Source organism: Equus caballus, chromosome 14, assembly GCF_041296265.1.
Source record: "Equus caballus isolate H_3958 breed thoroughbred chromosome 14, TB-T2T, whole genome shotgun sequence".
NCBI lineage: Eukaryota > Metazoa > Chordata > Mammalia > Perissodactyla > Equidae > Equus > Equus caballus.
In genome coordinates, this window is record NC_091697.1 from 69,181,588 (window position 1) to 69,203,483 (window position 21,896).

The following is a 21,896-nucleotide window of genomic DNA, read 5'->3' on the forward strand; positions in this document are numbered from 1 at the left end:
ATAATAAACCTCCCTCTGCAGCAATGTCTTTATCTGTGAAAGAGGATAATAATTATCTCTATTTCATAGGATTAGTGCAGGGATTAAATGGGATAACAAATGTACAGCACCTACAACAGTTCCTAGCATATAAAAAATTTTCAATAAATGTTGATATTTATAATAATTATTATTATATAATTTTCTTTTACCCAAACACTTCATTCTGAATCCATTCTGATTCAGTCTGTGTGTGTGATACTTTTCCAGTCTATACACAATTCTTATACTTCATACTTCTGGAAATATTAACCCATAACACATAACGTCTCTTTTACATTCCAAAAGTAGCTTATGAACATTGGAAGTAAAAAGAAAGAATTTTCCCATCCTGTCTCCATTTCTATTCTTCAGATGTAACCAATATAAAAAATATTTTTCTATGCTCTCCATTGTCCTTAAATACCTTCTCTAGGCCCTGGTTTGCTCTACAAATAACGAACAACTAAGAGAATGCTAGATAATACATGTTGGCATAGTTTACATTCTCACAGCTTGACTTTTTCTAATCTTTAGTCATTTTTTTCATCTCTTCACTGTAACATATATGAGATAGTCTAATTGATCATGAGCAGAAGTTAACTAGACTGGGGGTATGGAGAAAGGCAGGTCAAAAGTAAGACTGTATTATACATAATATACATACATATACATTTTTATATATATATATGTATATATATATAACTAAAAATAGATGCATATAACAAAGTGAGAGCCAAACTATAAACACCAGAAATTCTATAAATAGATGATGTGCTTGTGAAAGGAACATAAGCTCACAATCATTCCAACACACTTCATCAGACATTTAATAAACATTCAACTGTTCTGTTGGTACCAGAACAAGGAACAGGAAGAAAATAGGCACCAAGGAGTACTCACTCCCACGAAATGAAATTACCAGCATAAACTTAATGATTAAAAGAAGAAATACTGCAGCACAGTGCTGTATAAATACTATAGCACAATGCTCATAATAGATTATTGTGTGGCCTGGAAAATTCATTCTCTGTAAGAAAGCGAACTGGAAGTTGGGTACTTAAATTGACAGTCACTTGTATGATTTCAAACTTCTTCATCAAAAGAAACTGGACCATAAAAACACTCTTTAAATATCCCAAGCTACGAGCGCTTACAGAACAGAAAGCAACTTTAGAGTTTGCCTTTATTTTAGCAAAGGGAAAAAATTACATTTGATGCTCAAAGTAACTCTAATTTTAAATGAATAAACTAAATAGTTTAAACTATATTCTAGATATATATAGAGAGAGATTATATTATATATATCTATATATATAGATATTATACTATATATATAGTATAAACTATATTCATATTTGCTTTTAGTGAAATGCAATATCTATGACCTATTTCAATTAGTTACATAACATAGTATTTGTTCTAGAAAAATTAAATCAGCCTTTTGAGCGTCTACTTTTCATTCTCTCCCTTTAGGGTTTAGTTCAAATATGGTCCTTTTATAAACCCCAGAACCCCAGGGTTCTAATTAGCTTAGGAAGAGAAATCCTGAGAAGGTATACCAGCATTTCTTAAAGTTAAAAAATATTTTTAAGTAATGGATTCACATATAGTTTCATGAATTATGATAGTTAAAATAAATGATGGAAAAGCATTTCTCAATGTCAGCAAGTTTTTTTAGGGAGTTTCGATAAATTGGTTGAATTAAGCAGTTTTAAAGTGTTATGAAATGAGGATCTTACCAAATCTCTTCTAAGAGTTCTCTTTATGCTGTACTTATAAGGCTGACATGCCCAAACTTTGAAAGTTAGTGGAATGAACACAAATAACAGTATTAAATCTGTTAGTTCCAACAAAGCAAGTGACCCCCACAAGGCCTTATGCAGTCAATTAAAACAAAAAACAATTGATTATCCTTCAACATGCTGCATCTTTCAGCGCATTGATGTTATATAATAAATTTAGGCATTGCTGCATTTAATGAAATAAATAATTTCTTAGTAATTGACAAGATTATCAAGGCCAAAATATTTTATAATAGTTGTTTTGCTACTCAAAAGCAACCAAGATAAAAAACATTTATTGGCTATTCAGGATAATATAAATAAAAGAAAGAACACTAATTTTCCAGCATTGAATTTGCTCAGAGATCAGGTTCTCTCTTGTCATAAGAGTACAATCTCCTACTACATCCCTCCCTGCCTCTTGCCTTGGAATTGCCCCAAGAAGCCAGCTGTTCCTCTGAGCCACTGATCCAGTGCGCACTGTGCCTTTGCTATGCTCTTTGCATGGCATGAAATGCAGTTGCTTCTTTCTCCACTTTTTTGTATTGTGCTTCTTCTGGATGGCTCCGCTCAAAATGCTATCTTCTCCAGGAGGTCTTCTCACATTTCCTTCTTTGCCTCCTGGCTGAGCATAAAAGTTCATTCATTACTTTCTCTATGATTCCACAGCACTTTTGCTCATGATCGTCTTCAGGCATACCAAGGGTTTCTTTGCACAAAGACCTATAATAAAATATTTTTTGATCTTTTTGAATGAAGGGAATAAAGACTGGTCATGACATAGTCACCAGTTTTTCTGCTTTGAGTTGCATGAAATTTGAGCCAAGGTAGGTTACAGATTGGATGGGTATGTGGCAGAGAAAGAAAAAGAAAACTAAAATTTCTTGAGCATGACCTTGTGCCACAATATGAGCCAGCTATTTTATGTCTATTCCAACTTTGTCTCTAAAAATAAGCCTATTTTAGACATCATTATATACATTTTCCAGAGGAGGAAATTGAAACTCAGAAAGTCACCTGCTTTGCTTAACCCAGTGGTGAATCTGGCTTGCTGGTTAAAGGAGTTCAATTGTAATTCACCCTAGTGAAGGCTGATAGGCAGTACGGCATAGCAGTCAAAAGCATATATGACTTTGAAAGTAAACAAACTTAGGTTTGAGTCCCAATTCTGCCACTTATGAGCCAAGAAGCCTTAGACAAGATACATATTCCCCTCAACCTCAGCTGCTCCAACAGCACTATGGGGGCAGTAGTAGTACCAGTCTCTCAGGAGTTTTGTGTAGGGTGTCAAATACTGGTGAGACTATTGGCAAAACACAAGCAATATAAGGTCAAATCCATTCTCTTGAAATTATACTATTTCCTTGTTGTAAAACTCCAAAGGAGACATTTCTGTCCTAAAGTGTGATTGTTTGTTTAAGTATGAGGGATTTTAAAGGATTGTGGTTTATAAAGTTATGGGACGTGAGACCCAAATTAATTTTAACAAAATAAAAACTTACAGGTGTCATTACAAATTAAAAACAGTACTTTTAAGAAGCAAGGGGGGAAAATGCCCTACCTAAGGAAGTATATAAAATAAAGAAGGACTGAACTTACAATGTCTTGGCTCTATCTTTGTAACACTTAAAGAAATATTTTTATGGAGAATATAGTTGGATTTATTTACTCATATCTATTTAACGGTGGTCAAAGTCTCTCTTTCACTCTCCACCGTTCAGCATTCATTTCTCCAAGCTCCATTTGAAACATAAACCATGACTGGGCTAATGCATCTCCCTACAATTCTTTGTAACATTTAAAGAAATATTTTTATGGAGAAGATAGTTGGATTTATTTACTCATATCTATTTAACCATGGTCAAAGTCTCTCTTTCACTCTCCACCGTTCAGCATTCATTTCTCCAAGCTCCATTTGAAACATAAACCATGACTGGGCTAATGCATCTCCCTACAATTATCTCTTATATCCAAGTTTAAGTTATTCACAAGCTATCACATTAATTATGTCTATCTGTTAAATTATTCCCATACGTCCTACAGACATTCTTTGAAATAGAGCATTCATTTTGTATTTATGCATATTTCATTATGTTACAAAACATTTTATTAAGAAAACCAATCATAAGGATTGACTTTTATGATAAATAACCTAATATTCACAGTCCTTCCTTTATGCTTGCTTAGTCATGCTCATTTTCATAATGCTCTGGGTTGGAGAATAGGAAAACTGCTGCTAATCCAGATTGCTAATCTTCTGCTACCACTGCCAAATTTTACTGCCATTGATTCCCATATGAACTCTCACTTGAAGCTCTAATGAGGTTGATAGATATAACTGTTTAAAAATACTATTTAGCTACTTACAACATAGAATTAAATTATTTAAAAATCTAAAAAGACCAAGTGATTCTAATTTTTGGAGCATTTTAGACATATGATGCTTTTTGTATATTTCTTCAATGGCAGAAATGGCAAAAATATATACATGTGTATATAATACATATATACACTATATAATATATATAATGTATAATATATGTATGTGTATACACATTTATTAATGTATTTATTTATGTACACATGTGCTCTCACATGATTAGATCAAGCATATTTGAAGTGAAAAGATGGAGACCTTTCATTCTTTTAACCAGTATTCACTTAACTCTTACTATTTGCCAAACATTGTTCCAAGATCCAAGCAGAGGAGTTACAAAGTTGAAGAAGACACAGTACAATGACACAGATGTGCATATGATATTTGGAGAAACAAACTGAGAATTCATTTACCAAGTGAGTAAAAGAAGTTTTCCATGGCCCTTAAACTGAGATTTAAAGTTTACATAGGAACTGGACAAAGAAGTCCAGGAAAGACGTTTAAGTCAAGGAATTGTTTTTAGCCTCAAAGTTGTCAATAGTAATTTGGGAAAATCAAATTCAGTGTGACAGCGGAGGCAGAAATCAGGACAACAGTAGGAAAGTGAGGAAAAGGGGACAACAAATGAAGACTACTTCAGTTGACGCTTGGATATAAAAAATATGGATAAAGAAGACAAAAGAATGAGAAGTTTTGTGTTTGTTCGTTGAAGATGTGTATTGCTTCGGTATTTTCCTACACTGAGAGAAAAGAACCAGTAGAAAACGAGAAGTTAAAGAAGTTGTTAATTGATAAAGTTCCCAAGGATAAAAAAAGAATAGAAGGGATTGAATAATTTGCTTTTGAATTTGGAGGGGAGAAATAGAAGTAAATGCAAATAAATGAACTCATGCACATAAAGTTAAGAAACTGAACAGCTCATTTTTCATTTTAAAAAGAGGCAAAGTTATCTGCTGAGATACAAGGAAGTTTGAATGTTTAACCAGTTTTGTGATAGGAAACAGATAAGAAACCAGAAGAATAAAAGATTGCCAGCTAGCACTAGGGAACCAAATCAACAGAGATTGTAAACCATGAATTCAAAGGGGCACTAACTTTCGCATTTGGCTGATTTCTTCAAGTCAATTTATACTTCAACAGATGATTCATAGGGAAGATGCTTTGAAAAACTTGCGGGGCTCAAAGTTAAGGCTATTGGTAACACACTGGTTGAAGTCATCATGGAGACATGGGTGGATGAGAAATAAGGGAAGTCGTGAAGAAACCATGGCTCTGGAGAAGAAAAAGTCCAACAAGGGACATCTTGATGAGGTTTAATGACAGAGCTGAAGAAATAAAAGTTTATGGTGAGAATATTGTTTGTCAGAATAGAAGACTTCAGAGGTGATATAACATGAGTGTTATGGACCGAGCTGTGTTTATATGTTGAACTCATAACCCCAAGCACCTCAAAATGTAACTGTTCTTGGAGATAAGGTCTTCAAAGAGGCAATTAAGTTAAAATGAGGTCATTAGAAAATGGGCCCTAATGTAACAGGACTGCCATCCTTTTAAGAAAAGGAGACTAGGACACAGACATGCACAAAGGAAGACCATGTCTAGACACAGGGAGAAGACTGCCATTTACTAAGCCGAGGAGAGAGGCCTCAGAAGAAACCAATGCTGGACATCTTAATCTCAGATTTCTCACCTCCAGATCTATAAGAAAATTAATTTCTGTTGTTTAAGGCACTAAGTCAGTGGCACTTTGTTATGGCAGCCCTAGCAAACTATTACAATGAACAACAGGAATGCCTGCAGCAGCAATGAGGAAGTCATCCAGAAAGATCCTCCTTGTCTCCTGCCACCATGAGCAAGATGAGAGACATTCACAAAAGCAGGGATGTTATAATAAGGATGTATCAGCTGCATACTCTAATCATCAATTAAATGTAGTAAAAATGTGTTTTAGGCTATACGTAGGCAAATTAAATGTGTTAATACCACTTTGGGCCTACATGCTATTTTTGTTTGTTTATATATCTGTCTTGGTTATAAGGGTATAAGCTCCTTGAAAGCAAAGACTAGGTGCTACTATCTTAGTATTTCTGGCGTCTTCATAGGGACTGCATATAAAAAGTGTTTTGCAAATATTAAAGTTAAACTAAAAGATATACTCCTAGGAAAATAAAAGATCATGTACTTTATTTGAATATATAATCCCAGAAATAATACATGCAATAATATATGCTGAAGTGCTTATAAATTTTTTTGTCTAAGTTCTTCTTGGCAGCAAGTGTAGGCAACAGAGGTTGTAAACACACAATTTGATATTACAAACTACAATAAGAGAAATTTTAAAAAAGGTGAGTTAGCTTTTAAAACCATAACGAGTATACGTGTATTTCTTCATTCCTTTCGATGGTTAAGAGAGGAAGAAGGACAGAACGATAAAGTGGTATTTTCATTTGTGGCATGTTTCTAGGCATTCTGGATAATATGCCAAAGTAACAAGGGGTGAGTTGCTATTAAAGACATGCAGGATAATGTCAGAGTAGAATTGTTCATTAGCTAGATAGTTTGAAGACCATGTAGCTTTCTGAAGAATCATATATAATACCTTTGATCTCAAAATTTATGGCCAAAATGTCCTTGATCATATTAATGTCATTGCTTTTTGTCTGCATTTCACTGTAATCGTGATGGATTTTTTTAAGATGTACACTTTTCAGGGCTGGCCCCGTGGCCAAGTGGTTATGTTCGCACACTCTGACTTCGGTGGCCCAGGGTTTCGCCAGTGTGGATCCTGGGCGAGGACTTAGCACCACTCATCAAGCCATGCTGAGGCAGCATCCCACATGCCACAACCAGAAGGACCTATGACTAGAATATACAACTATGTACTGGGGAGCTTTGGGAAGAAGAAGAAGAAGAAGAAAGATTGGCAATAGATGTTAGCTCAGGGCTCATCTTTTTATAAAAAAAAAAAGATGTACACCTTTCGTGTTCAGGTACAAATAGTCTAAGATGTGATTAATACTTGGCACTAAATTGGTCTTCTTTTCCATACACAGGAAAACAATCATAACGCACGAGTAGCCCCATTAACATTCACAAGAGAGTTTCATTTTCAAGGAATCAACATAAAGTAAAAACACTGAAAATCCAGTGCAGTGTCAAGTTATTCAGGGGAATTAGAAAGTAGCTGTCTCAGCCTAAGTCTCATGGCTTTAAAATTGTACTGCCGCTGACTCGGAAAGCTAGAGGTGTATGGGAGAGGCCGGACCTCTAGATGAGAGGCAGGGCCCCTGGAGACCCTCGGGTCTGGCTCTGAAACACTCATTTACCATCTGATCCCTGTATTTAAGGTAAAGATGCCCACAATGAACTGTTTGCTCCTAATACTTCTGTGAAACCACTGAGCTAATCAAAAACAAGAAAACAACCACTTTAGGGTGCTTTTCCCTCCTAAACTTGATTCAAACTTAAATATAGGAGAATAAACAAAGTTATTTTGGAAATGGAAGTTGCAGGAATTTTCATATGATTGTGGGATTTCAGCATTAGAAGACATGTTAAAAGGCATTTAGACCCCACCCTCACTGAGATCAGTGGTTCTCAAACTTTAAGATGTCTCAGAACCACCTGGAGGGTTTGTTAAAACACAGATTGCTGGTTCCCACCCCTAGAGTTTGTTATTGAGTAAGTCTGGAGTGGGATTGGAGAATTTGTATTTCTAACAAGTTCCCAGGTGACACTGATGGTGCCGGTCTGGGGATCACACTTGGAGAACTTCTGCCCTAGATCATGATTTTAGTCTTTGATCACCTTTAGTGGTAAGAAATCGGCTCAACTCAGTTCAACAAATAGTAATCAAGCGCCTGCTCTCTGATTGGCATTGTGCTAGAGTATACAAATAATAGAAAAGGTTACTAATCTTGAAGAGTTTTAGTTTAGTGGGAGAAACAGATAAATATAGGATTTCAATATAATATATTAAACAATAAGATAAACATAGACACAGGGTTTTAAGAAAGTATAAAAGAGGGTCATCTTCCCAACTAGGGCTCAGAGATGCCTTCCTGGAAGATATGTCACGTGAAAATGACCTTGAAAAGGGGAAACTGGATAAGGAACTCTAGGCAGAGGGAATAGCCTGGAGAAAGGTACAGAAACATGAAATAGCTAGGTATATGAATTGTAGGCAACAGAGGTTACAAACATACAGTTTTACATTACAAATTATGATAAAAAATTTTTAATGAGCTGCCTACCATAACCATAAAGGATCTATATGTATTTTCTTAATTCTTTTTAATAGTATTTAAAATGTCAAATATGACAGAAGGTTCTACACATCTCTATTAATAACTCTACATATGTCTAAATATCTCATTTGAAAAATTATCTGATTATGAGAATAAACTTACCATGCATATATAGCATCTATTGTATGAATGTCCCAATGGCCTAGAATATTCCTTTCTATTTAAAGGGACATGAAAGTTGTTTTTATATTGCTTTCCAAAGTAAGGCAAAAGCATTTTTTTTAAGGAAGATTAGCCCTGAGCTAACATCTTCTGCCAATCCTCCTCTTTTTGCCGAGGAAGCCTGGCCCTGAGCTAACATCCGTGCCCATCTTCCTCTACTTTATATGCGGGACGCCTACCACAGCATGACGTGCCAAGTGGTGTCATGTCCACACCAGGATCCGAACTGGCAAACCCCAGGCCTCCGAAGCTGAATGTGCGCACTTAACCGCTGTGCCACTGGGCTGGCCCCTCACCTTGTTTTGTTTTGTTTTGTTTTGTTTTTTTAAAGATTTTTTTTTTTTCCTTTTTCTCCCCAAAGCCCCCCAGTACATAGTTGTATATTCTTCGTTGTGGGTCCTTCTAGTTGTGGCATGTGGGACGCTGCCTCAGCGTGGTTTGATGAGCAGTGCCATGTCCGCGCCCAGGATTCGAACCAACGAAACACTGGGCCGCTTGCAGCGTAGCGCGCGAACTTAACCACTCGGCCACGGGGCCAGCCCCCCCTCACCTTGTTTTTAAGTGAAAACAAAATGTAGGAGCCTTCCCAGGGGCACCTGTAACAAGACATAATTATAGCTGGGTCAGGCCACTGGGACCCTTAGAAGTTAAGTAATGAGGGTCAGCTATCCTCTTTGTGAAAGTTTTTAGAAGGTAGAAGCTCTGCAGTGGGAAGCAGGTCACAGAACCTTAGCATCCTCAACATCCTCCATCAAGCTGCCTCCCACCCTACTGGAATCCCAGGGGAAGAAAAAAGGGCCTCTTTATCTATGAATTTCAGTGCCATGATGGAATTTGCTATGACAGAGAATAAAAAAAGAGCAGAAAACTATTAAATGAGTAGGATGTTCTTAGGGCCTGAGGGAAGGCAAATGCTTAACCCAATTCACACCTAAATTGAGCATGATGGTATGACAAGGAAAGAACTTGTAAAGCATACAACATAACGTTGAGTAGAAGACTCTACATATAACACACTGTATGATTCCACTTATACGAAGCTCAAAAATAGGCATAACTAAACTATAGAGGTAGACGTCAGAATAATGGGTTACCTCGGGGGAAGAAGAAAGGATTGTAATTGAGATGAGGCAGAGAAAAGCTTCTGGACTATGGCAACATTCTATTCTTTCACAGGAGTGGTAGCTACATGAGTATTATCTTTTGATAGTTCATTGAGCTGTAAATTTGTTCTGTACACTTTTTCTAAATGTGGGTTATACTTCATAAAAAAAGTTTTAAAAAAAATAAAAACAGCTTGTGTAAACTTCCCTTCCTCTTGCTCGGTCAGAAGCCTCTCTGCTAAGTGCACGTGTGAACTTCAATTCTCACAACTCACAGCAACCTGGGCCACAGTGCATATTATATTTGGGGTAAATATTCTGTTTTCCACGTGAAACAGAAAGCTGTTGTTTTAATTCAGAGAAGAGACTATTAGAGCTGGAATTGAGGCAGAGAGGTGGAAATCGTGAAATAGGATAAATTCAAGAGAGTTTTCAAAATAGCCCTACTAGGACTTAGTGACCAATTAAAAAGAGTTTAGGGTAGAATTTTCAAATAATCCAAGACTTCAGGCTTGAGTGACCATGTAGCTGGTGATGCTTTTAACCAGGATAGAGAAAAGCTGGCATGCCAGGTCTCCTTTCTAGGCCTTATTACCTGCTCAGCTAGAAATGCATATAGGAAAGATTTTTCAAGGAAAGATCCCATTTTGCTGTGTTCCTGCCTTAGTTGGAAAAAAAAATTGACTGCCATCTATACAGAACCTGCAAATGTTATAGCAATGGCTAAGGAGTGTGCTGCTCAGAGGAATTTGCTCTGTTTTTCACCCTCACGTATTCCAGAGGGACGTGCTAATACTAAAACATGAGACTAATTCAAATACGAAACTAAGGAAAAACAGGTGAGAGATGGCCAGGGATTGAAGAAAGAGAAGAGAAGGAGGCAGTGGACAAATAATGGCACTGAGATTGGATGTGAAGTCCCTCCCCCTAAAAATATTGTTCTACTGGATGCCTGAAGTTCCATTAGGAGAGATTCTTTCTATGCTCAAGAATTTCCTTCTTCTTAATGTTTTCTTTGAAAGTTCAAATTTTCATGACTGTGATGTGATGAGTCTATCATATGACTTTCATTTTTCATTGGCAAATTGGAATTAACATACACAAAAATTTGTGGAAATTAAAATTAATTTAAATATTTTATTTAGCATAATACCAGGGATATAGCAAATGCTATTATCTCCAGCCCAGAGGCCAGAAAGCAGCAATTACAACAATTTTACAATATTAAACTCTTAATTTACTGCCAAGATTGTTTGAATGACTTCTTCCCTGAAGAATTTAAGTTAAAGAGTAAAACAACTGCCATCCTCTGAGATTATCTGAATAATGGATTATTTGAATCTGGATTATTTGAGCAAATGGCTGGGAACACTAATCATTTATTCTAAGTTTCCACTCATAAAAATATGCAGTAAACCCTTAGCTAATTGCAAATAACTATTGAGTAGTCACATTGGGCTGATATAAAGATAACAACTAAATAAACACCAAACTAGTTTGTACACTGGCAAACTGAAATATATTGGCAAAATCTCTACAGGGATCTTTTATGCCTGCAGAGACAAAGTATAGTGTATACCAAAATTTTGGAGAGTAAAGTAGTGGTTCTAAAACTTTGCTGCACATTAGAACTACCTCGGGAGCTTTTGAAAATCCCAAAGCCAGGTAACAGCTAATACCAATTAAGTTGAAATGTCTGGGCATGGGAGCTAGGCATCAATACTTTTTTTATGACACCCAGCTGATTCCAACGTGCAGCAAAATTTGGGAACCACTGCCGTAAGGCAACAGTTTTATATCTACCACATCTGTTTAAAAAGCATTAGAAGTTGTTCATTAAAAGTTTAGTTTGAGAAGGGAATGGGAATAATTTCTTGATCCCTTTCTGCCACTAATCTACGACCACCATCCTCCTCAGACTATTCCCTTGACTATCTAACATTATCTGGCTTTCAGGAGGAGAAGAGAAGTGAAGAAAACCAGAGAAATATCAAAGTTTGCCGTCGTTCAGCATTAGGAGGATCTGAGTATTTCAACTCTGATTCTTTTGTTATCTCATCCACAGATTATTCACCTTGTGTTCAACACTCTGATTGGGCATTGGTTCTATCTCTTCTTGCCTCTAGACCCTGACAACCAGATTAAGGTCAAGATAAGAGACTCTAAGGCACTAATGGCTGCCCACAGGCTCAGCCTGGACTCTGAGCAGTGGGAGAGACAAGATTAACAGTAAGTACAATGAGCCATTCCTTACCTCTTGGTACATCTCAAGGGTCCAGCCCTCCCTCTGGGTTATCACTTTCTCAGAATCTTGAGTACCATTTAGTCTTCTGCCATCTTCATTGTGCCATCAAGTTCATTTTGCTCTCATTAACAGCTGACAGAAGCTTCCCAGGAGATGCAGAGTGAGATTCCAGTTTCTTCATTTCTGAAATCTCTTCCTTAGTTAACTACGGTTAACTCTTGAAGTGCCAGCATGTATAAACCTGGATATTTAACAATAAAATGCATGTGTCTCTCACATATGTTCACCTTGACCTTTAAAATAAAAGTTTACCCATAGGATCTGGTGATACCCTATGTATCTATCCTATGTTGCATCTGAGATTTCAGCAAAGTAATTCAACCCTCAAAAAGCAGACCCTGGTTGAAAAGTTGATGAGTAAACATTAAGCATCCAGGTCAAGCAAAGGCAAATAAGTACACACAACGCTGCACAGAAACACTGAATAAAATAAAACCATCCATATTTTCAATAATTTAAAAATATTACAGCTACCATTGCCAAGTAGTATGTTCCACTTCTACTGCTTATTGGAAGAAGGGCAACAATACATATGCAGCCAGGTTAGTAAAAATTTCTCTTTAGAGATGGCTGATAAATACATATCACTGCAAACTATACTGAGCAATTCACATAACTGACTTATAGAAAGTTTCTGTTCTGATTCCAGCATTATATTTAATTCTAGTAAATTCTGCTTGGCGTCCTCATATATAAAATGATAATGGTTCCTACTCCTTACCTTAAAGTCCAAAAACTTTAACTGGATTTTGGTTACTTTGCTAACTTACATAGCCAGACTCAAAACTGTTCTAGAGGGGGCCGGTCCCGTAGCCGAGTGGTTAAGTTCTCACGCTCCACTTCAGCAGCCCACGGTTCAGATCCTGGGCACGGACCTGGCACCACTCATTGGGCCACATTGAGGCAGCGTCCCACATTCCACAACTAGAAGGACCCACAACTAAAAAAAATATAAACTATGTACTGGGGGGACTTGGGGAGAAAAAAGCAGGAAAAAAAATAAGATTGGCAATAGCTGTTAGCTCAGGTGCCTATCTTTAAAAAAAAAAAAAAACTGTTCTAGAATCATGTGGATCTCAAGTCCATGAAATTAATGATGCAAACGCTTAAAAACTTATTTGACCTCTTGGTGTCTCTACTTTTTTTAGATTAAAATTGTGAAAGACATAACACCATGCCATTTTCCACCAGGAAAGTAACATGATCCTTTAAGAGGGAATGTCTAAAACTACTTTGAAAACCACAAATGAAAGTTATCAGAGGGGTCCAACATGGATATATTTGTAACTACACCTCAGATTTTATCTCAAAATATCACAAAAGTTGCATTATTGTTCTAAGAAAACAGCTTTAATAGTTATTGATACGATGTAATGTAGGGAATCAGTGTCTCTAGATCATGTTTGTTAACAAGGATATTCTTTTATGGCCATAAAAGTTCAATCAAATATAACTACCAAGTACAAAAGATGTTTATTCCAACAAATATTTAAAATAAGCAGGTTTATGACTTCTGTTTTTTGTAGCATACCTAGATTATGCTAAAATTTGGTTTGAAATATATTAAAATGTATATCTGAAAGTTATATAATGGTATAATCCAATGTTACTGCTATAAAAACAAAAATTAAAATTAAAAAAATTAATAATAACAAAACTAAAATTTGGAGGAGGACTTCTAGTTTTATCTCTGATATATAGAAAACCTGGAAGTTGTGACTCCCATCCTTACAACAAGAAAAAGCTGAACACATTGAAAATCAATGACTTTTCTTGGATATCAGAGAAACTGAGGTCATAGAGCAAACCGCTACCAGGAAATCTGGAGAGACAGGAGCATTTAAAGAGACACAGCCAAGATCTGCTCACCTGGAGAAGAAGCCAGGAACTGATAGGAATATTTGAATGTTAATTTATCAAATTGCTGGGGGCTAAGTGTGGACTACCTTAGGATAAGAAACTGCTAGGGGCTGCAATCTTGGGGTGGGGGGAGTAGGTACAATTGTGTGGGCCTTCTCTATAGGAACCCAACAGATTCTCACAGTGAAGATCCTGGAAAGATCCTTTTGTGGCTCTGACAGAGGAAGGGGAAAAGTAAACTTGTGAAATATGCCCAGAGCTTACTCCATAACCAAGGCCTACTCTCCAGGGGAGAAGACATTGCCATAGACTTATCCCAGCTGGAAGAAGAGAATTTCTCCCACTCCACCCCCTTCTGGTCTTCCTGTCTCCCCAAAGAAAAAAAATGTCAACAAGGGTCAGGGCTTCAAGGAAATACATTGGGAATACTGCATGCAGGGAAAGGAGTAGAGAGCCAGTGAGGGAAAGTCACACCACTGGAGAAACAATTGTGAAGATCGCAGCCCTGAGACACAGGCCAACTAAAACTCTGAGATTTCATCAGAGAGTAATAGAACACTCTCCCTCCCCAACAACTTTCTATAACATAGGGCTCTAGTATAATACTGTGATTACAACTCAGAGAGCTGCGAAACACAGAATCTCTATGAGGAGGAGTACTTAGGGAAGCCCACAGACAAGAGGGGAGACAAAAACAAGGGTAGTGGAGGAATTTGAATTCACTGGTACATATAGCTAAAGAAAATATTAAACATGAACCAAATCACAGCTATATTAACATATGTCCCCTCACTAAAGGCCAAGTTACCTCAGTTCCTATTACCCTATCCAACAAGTCTGGTTTTCAAAAGAGATTACAGGGCATGACAAAAAGCAAGAGAAAACACAGTCTATAGAGACAAAGCAATCATCAGACTGACTCAGATGTGACACAATTGTTGAAATTATCAGAAAGAGAATTTAAAATAACTATAATTAATATGTTAAGGATTCTAATGATAAAAGTAGACAACATGAAACATAATGCAACATGCAAGGTAATGTAAGAAGTGAGATGAACACTCTAAAAAAAACAAACAGAAATGCCAGAAATCAAAAACACCATGACAGAAATAAGTAGTGCCTTTGAGGGGCTAATCAGTAGACTTAATATGGTTGAGGAAATAATCAGGGAACTCAAAGACAGATTAATAGAAAGTTCCCAAACTGAAATGCAAGCGTAAACAAGAACGAAAAAAAAACCCCAGAAATTCAAGAACTGTGGGACAATATCAAAAGGTGTAATACACATAACTGGAATACCAGAAGGTGAAAAGAGAGAGAACAGAAAGATAACTGGAAAAATCTCCAAATATTTGGAAATTAAATAATACAACTCTAAATAAGGCATGCATCAAAGAAGTCTCAAAAGAATTTTAAGTATTGCTTAACTGAATGAAAATGAAATGCGTATGTTAGAAAATGGGAAAGATACAAAATCAATAACGTAAGCTTCCACTTTAGAAAACTAGAGAGAGAAGAGAAATTTAAGCCTAAAGTGAGAAGAAAATAGTAATAATAAAAAGAGCAGAAAGCAAAGAAAATGCAATCAAGAAAATAAAAGAGAAAAATCAGTGAAACCAAAAGGCACACTTTGAGAAGATCAATAAAATTGACAAAAAGGAGGAAATCTTGCCATTTGAGACAACATGTATGAACCTATAGGGTATTATGCTAAGTGAAATGAGTCAGAGAAAAACAAATATATGATTTCACTTATATGTGGAATCTAAAAAAAAAAAAACAAATGAACAAATAGGACTAAGCATAAACAGATTCATAAATACAGAAAAACTAGTGGATACCACAGTGGGGAGAGCTTGGGGGCTGGGCAAAATAGGTGAAAGGGATTGAGGGGTACAAACCTCCAGTTATAAAATAAGTGATGGGAATGTAATATACAGCATAGTGAATATAGTCAATAATACGTAATAACTTGGTATGGTGACAGATGGTAACAAGACTTATCATGGTGATCATTTTATAATGTATATAAACATCAAAATTAATTGATTTTGGAAGGTAACTAACTTTGCATTTCTGGGATAAATCTCACTCAGTCTTTTTACGCATTCTAGGCATCAATTTGCTAACATTTTGTTGAAGAGTTTTGCATCTACCTTCATAAGAGATGTTGGTCTGTAGTTTTCTTGTAATGCGTTATCTTTTTTGGATATTATGGTAATTATGGCCTCATAGAATGATTAGGAGGTGCTCCCTCTGCTTGTGTTTTCTGGAAGAGATTGTGAAAAGTTGAAATGTAAGATATAAAAAAGGTCCAAATCAAACTAATAGAAATGAAAACTATAATATCTGAGATGAAAAATACAATGAATAGGAACACCAGGCTGGCAACCATAAATCTGTTTACTATCTATAGTTTTGTCTTTTCCAGAATGTCATATAAATGGAATCATACACTATGTAGCCTTTTGAGTCCGGCCTTTTTCATTTAGCATAATACATTAAATATTCATCAATATTGTTACTTGTATCAGTAGTTCATTCATTTTATTGTTTAGTTATATTCAATTTTACAGACGTACCTAAATTTTGTGTAAACATTCATCAGTTAAAAAACATTTAAGTTGTTTCCAGTTTGCACAATTATGAATGAAGCTATAAACATTTACACAGAGATTTTTGTGTAGACTTTATGTAGATTTTGTGCAGAGATGTAGACCTTCAATTCTAATGGTTAAATATACAAGGATGGAATTGCTGGATCATTTCGTATGTGTACACCAAGTTGTCTTCCAAAGTGGTTGTACTATTTTACATTTTCAACCTTAACGAATGATAGTTCTAGTTGTTCTGCTTACTAATCAGTATTTTTCTTTGTTTTAGTTATTCTAATATATATAATAATCTAATATAATAATTCTATAGTTGTTTCTCCTTGTTGTTTTAATTTGCATTTCCCTAATGCATCTGATTCTGAATATGTTGAAATGATGTTGAATAATGACGTTAAAAATCTTCTCACGTGTTCGTTTGCCATCCATATCTCTTCTTTGGTCAATTGTCTATTCAAGTCTTTTACTCATTTTAATTGAGATTTTTGTTTCCTTATTTTGAGTTGTGAGAGTTCTATATATATACTTATTAAAAGTCTTTTATCAAATATAAGTTCTGCAAATATTCTCTCCAAGTCTGTTTCTTTTTATTTTAGTAACATTTTATATCACGGAGGAAAAGTGTTTTTTTTATTTTGATAAAGCCCAATTTATCAATATTTTTTGTAGTTTATTAATTTTGACTCCTGCTTTTGAAAGCTTTGTCTCACTCAATGTCACAAAGGCTTTATCCTACTAGAAGTTTTATAACTTTAGTACTTACATACAGATCTATATCCATTTTGAGATAATATTTCTATGTGGAGTGAGATACTTGTCATAGTTCACTGCTTTGTATATTGATGTTCAATTAGTTGAGCATTATTCATTAAAAGACTATCATCACTCCATTGAGTACCTTGCATCTTTGTAAGAGAATTAGTCACCCATATATGTGCAGATCTATAGTCATGACTTGCTTAACAATTGGGATGTGTTCTGAAAAATGCATCATGTGGCAACTTTGTTGTTGTATGAACATCACAGAGTGTACGTACACAAACCTAGAGGGTATAGTCTACTACACCTCTAGGCTTTACGGTACTCACGCTATAGGACCACCATCGTATATGTGGTCTGTCATTGACCAAAACATAAATATGCGGCATGACTGTATTTCTATATTCTCTATTCCAATTCAGTAATTCATGTGTCTATCCTTGAAACAATGACACATTGCCTTCATTATTGTCACTTTAGCATAAGAATTGAAATCAGGAAATACGAGTCTTCCACCTTTGCTCTTCTTAAAAAAAATCTTGAATAATCTAAGTTCTATCCTTTCCATAAAATATTAAAATCAGCTGATCAATCTCTACCCAAAAGAAGCTTGCTGGGATTCTAATTAGAATTTTATTGAACCTTTAGAAAGATTTTTGAGAAAATTGACATTTTTAACAACATTGAGACTTCCAATCCATGAAGATGGTTTATCTTTCCATTTTTATGTCTCCTTTGACTTATACAGTTGGAAATAATGTTCTGTAGTTTTCAAAATACAAATACTTTACATATTTTGCTAGAATTATTCCTATTTTTTATGTTTTTAGTGGTAGTAAAAATTATATCATATTTAAATCTGAATTTCCAAATATTCATTCCTAGTATATAGAAATATAATTGATTTTTTCATTTTTTAATTGAGATATAATTAACATAACATTGTATTAGTTTCAGATGTACAGTGTAATGATTCACCATTTGTATATATTGAAAAATGATCATCACAAGTCTAGTTAATATCCGTCACCACATATGATTACAAAATGTTTTTTCTTGTGATGAGAACTTTCCAGATCCTCTCTCCTAGCTACTTGCAAATATGCAATACAGTATTAATGACTATAGTCATCATACTGTACATTACATCCCCCATGACTTATTCATTTTATAACTGGAAATTTGTACGTTTTGACCACTTCATCATTTCACCCACCCCTCACCTACTGCCTCAGGCAACCATCAGTCTGTTCTCTACATCCACGAGCTCAGTTTTTTTGTTTGTTTGACTTTTGTTTATTTTGGTGTTTTCGGTTTTGTTTTGTTTTCTATTTCATATATAAATGAGGTCTATGATGTTTATTTTTTTCTATCTTACTTATTTCACTTAACATAATGCCTTCAAGGTCCATCCATGTTGTCACAAATGGCAAGATTTCATTCCTTTTCATGGTTGAATAATATTCCATTGTATGTATATATACATCTGCTTCATCCATTCATCCATTGATGGACATTTAAGCTGTTTCCATGTCTTGGCTATTGTAAATAATGCTGCAATTAACATGGAGTTTTTTACACTTATACATATTAATCATGTTTGATGTGACCTTGATAAACTCATTTATTAGTTTTAATAGGTTTTTTGTACAGTATTTTTTAAGTAATTAGTCATGCCATCTCCAAATAGAGATGATTTTATTTTTTCCTTTCCCATATGTATGCCTTTTTTTTTCCTACCTTGGTGTACTATCGAAGACCTATATTATAATGCTGAATAGGAGTAGTGATAGTAGACATTTTGGCTTTGCTCTTGATCCCATAGAGCATGCAAACAGCCTTTACTATTAAGTGTGATGTTGGAAGTAAAGTTTTCTGTAGATTCCTTTGGTGATTTGAAGAAGTTCCCATTAATTCCTAGTACACTGGGAATTTTGTTTTATTTTTATGAGTATGAATGTGTATGAAACTTTTTCAAATACCTTTTCTGCATCTACTAAGATGATTACATGATCTTTAGTTTATTTATATGGTACATTTCATTGACTGACTCTTTTAAAGCTAAACCAGCCTTCTATTCTTGTGATAAACCCCATTTTATCATGGTGTATTATCATTTCTGAATTTTATTTGATAATATTTATTAAGCATTTTTTAAAATATGTTTATGAAGTATATTTGCCTGTAGTTTTCTTGTAACATCTTTGGTCTTGGTATTAGGGTAATGCTGAACTCATAAAATGAGTTGGCAAACACTCTATCTTCTTTTACTTCTAGAACAGTTTATGTAAAATTAGTATTAATTCTTCCTTAAATGTTTGGTAGAATTTTCAGTGAAACTAACTGGGCCTGCAGTTTTCTTTGTTGGAAGTTTCCTAAAAGTTAATTCATTTCATTTAATAGATATAGCACTGGAGCAGGTAAGGTCCTAAGATGGCCCCCAAAATTTCCTTCCCCTAGTTAAAATGCCCTATGTATTCCCCTTAAGCATGAGTGAAACCTGTGCATATAATCAGATGCAATATGCGTGATTATGTTAGATTACATGCCAAAAGAGAGTTATCTTGAGTGAACCTAATTGAATTTGATGAGCTCTTTATAGCCAGAGAGTTTCCTCCAGCTGGCGACAAAGGAGGAAGGTAGAGAGACACAATGCAACTAGTCTGGGGGAAAGCAAACATCCATACTGTATGGGAGACATATGCACCATCTAGGAGCTGAGAGCAGTCCCCAGCGAATAGCTAGTAGAAAAATGGAGACCTTAGTCTTACCACTACAAGAAAATAGTGGGGGCTGCTTTAGTTAGAGTAGTCAGGATGTTCACTCTGAGGACATGACATTTGAAATAATACCTAAGTTATGAAATAGAGGCACCCAAGAAAAGAACAGGAAGAAATCTTTCCAAACAAAATTAATGAGTTTGGCACTTTTCTGGCACTGTGGCCATAGTACACTGAATAAAAGGGAGGATAAAGATTGACGATGTCGTAAAGATAAGCAGAAGGCCAGAAAACACAGGTCAGGGTAAGAAGTTTTTCACGAGTTTTTCAGGTTGCAATGGAAAGCCACTGGAGGGTTTTCAGAAGGGAAATGCCATGATTCTATTTATACATTAGAAAGATCACTTGAGCTGTTACGTTTCTTATGATCTTTGTAGGAAAGTAAAATTTAAAGCAGAGAGGTTAATTAGGAGGGTACTTAAATATTACAACTGAGAAATGATGGAGACTTGTAATTAGGATATTTTTGATGGAGGTAATAAGTATTCAGCTACAAGAAATATTTTTAAAATTAGAACCAATAAAACTTATCTATGGACTGGATTTGGGATTTGAGGAAAGAAGATAAATCATGCCTAGGATGATGTCTAGAATTTTATCCTGGACAACTGAGTGCACAATAGTGGTATTGGGAGGTTGGGAAAACTTGGAGGGAAGCAGATGAGGTGGGAAGTAAACCAATAGTTCTAGGTTGAACATGTTGACTTTGAGTTGTCAATAAAACATCAAAATATAGATGTCAAAAAGGCAGGAGGATATAAAAGTCTAAAGTTCAGGGCAGAGGTTACTATTGGTGATGTAACTTAGATGAACCCCAACCCACAGATAATATTTATCACCGTGAATATAGACATGACCATTTAGGGAGACAATTAGATAAGGAAAAAAGAAGGATAAGGACAAATTCAAAAGGTGCTTTAGTATTTAATGGTCTGGTAGAGAAGGGTGAATTAGAAAAGAGGACTGAAAGAAGTAACTATTGAAATAGAAACAAAACTGAGTGTGATGTTACATAAGCCTAGATAGGCAAGTGTTTTCATAAGGAGGAAGTGGTGACTCCTGCCAAATGATACTCAGAAGTCAAGTAAGATGATGGCCTGTCTTGATAAGGGATCCCTCAAGCAAATACAATGCAGGGAAACTTTCTTTCCTTGATCATCAGATTATGTACTAATATAGTTAAAGCTTGTAGATCTTGGATAATAAAGCTGGTAGATAAAAATCCATAATAGTAAAGTTGTTGGAAGTTAGGAGCTGCTGCTACATTTGAAATGTAAATATTTGATTGGCTTTTAGCTATATGTTGAAAAAGGTTTGGTGGGTTAAATTTGTCTACACCAAAGCAATGGTACAAGCAAAGCAGATGGCATAATGTTAACAGATGGCAGAGAGAACACAGAACTTAAGTCCCATTTTTCTTTTGTCCTTTCTATCAAAGTATCCTTAAAACTGAAAATGGAAGAACAAACAGGATAATGAGGTGATTGAAGCCCAAAAGAAGGCTGGGATGTGTGATTCAGTGAATAATGTGTGGGAAGTGTTGGGTATGAGTCATTAGTGGCCAAAAAGGAAATCTATTGTTATGCAGTAGAGGAAGTTATTAGGCAAGTCATAAGTATATACCATGTGTTGGAAAAGAAACTTTGAATTCATGTTTGGAAATATTTGGTGTTACAGTACGTTAGTATGTTAATAAAAAGTAAAAACCACTGAGAATAACATGAATGAATCAACAAAAAAGCCTCAATTGTAATTGAAGACTAAGTCCTATTAATGAGGACACTACATAATTTTGACATCCTTATCACCACAAGAAAGGAGGATAA

At 35.4% G+C, this 21,896-nt stretch overlaps 1 long non-coding RNA gene across 2 annotated transcripts in view; it reads right to left on the bottom strand.

Annotated features, from left to right (window-relative positions):
- The window catches only part of LOC111767837 (uncharacterized), a 132,180-nt gene that overhangs the window by 44,355 nt on the left and 65,929 nt on the right, over nt 1-21,896 (bottom strand). Inside the window, exon 3 of one of the 2 annotated variants that reach the window (XR_002799707.2) lies at nt 16,076-16,188. The exons of the other annotated variant lie outside the window; for it this stretch is intronic. This is a non-coding gene — a long non-coding RNA (uncharacterized lncRNA). The remainder of the gene's footprint in view (nt 1-16,075; nt 16,189-21,896) is intronic. 2 annotated transcript variants of the gene reach the window in all.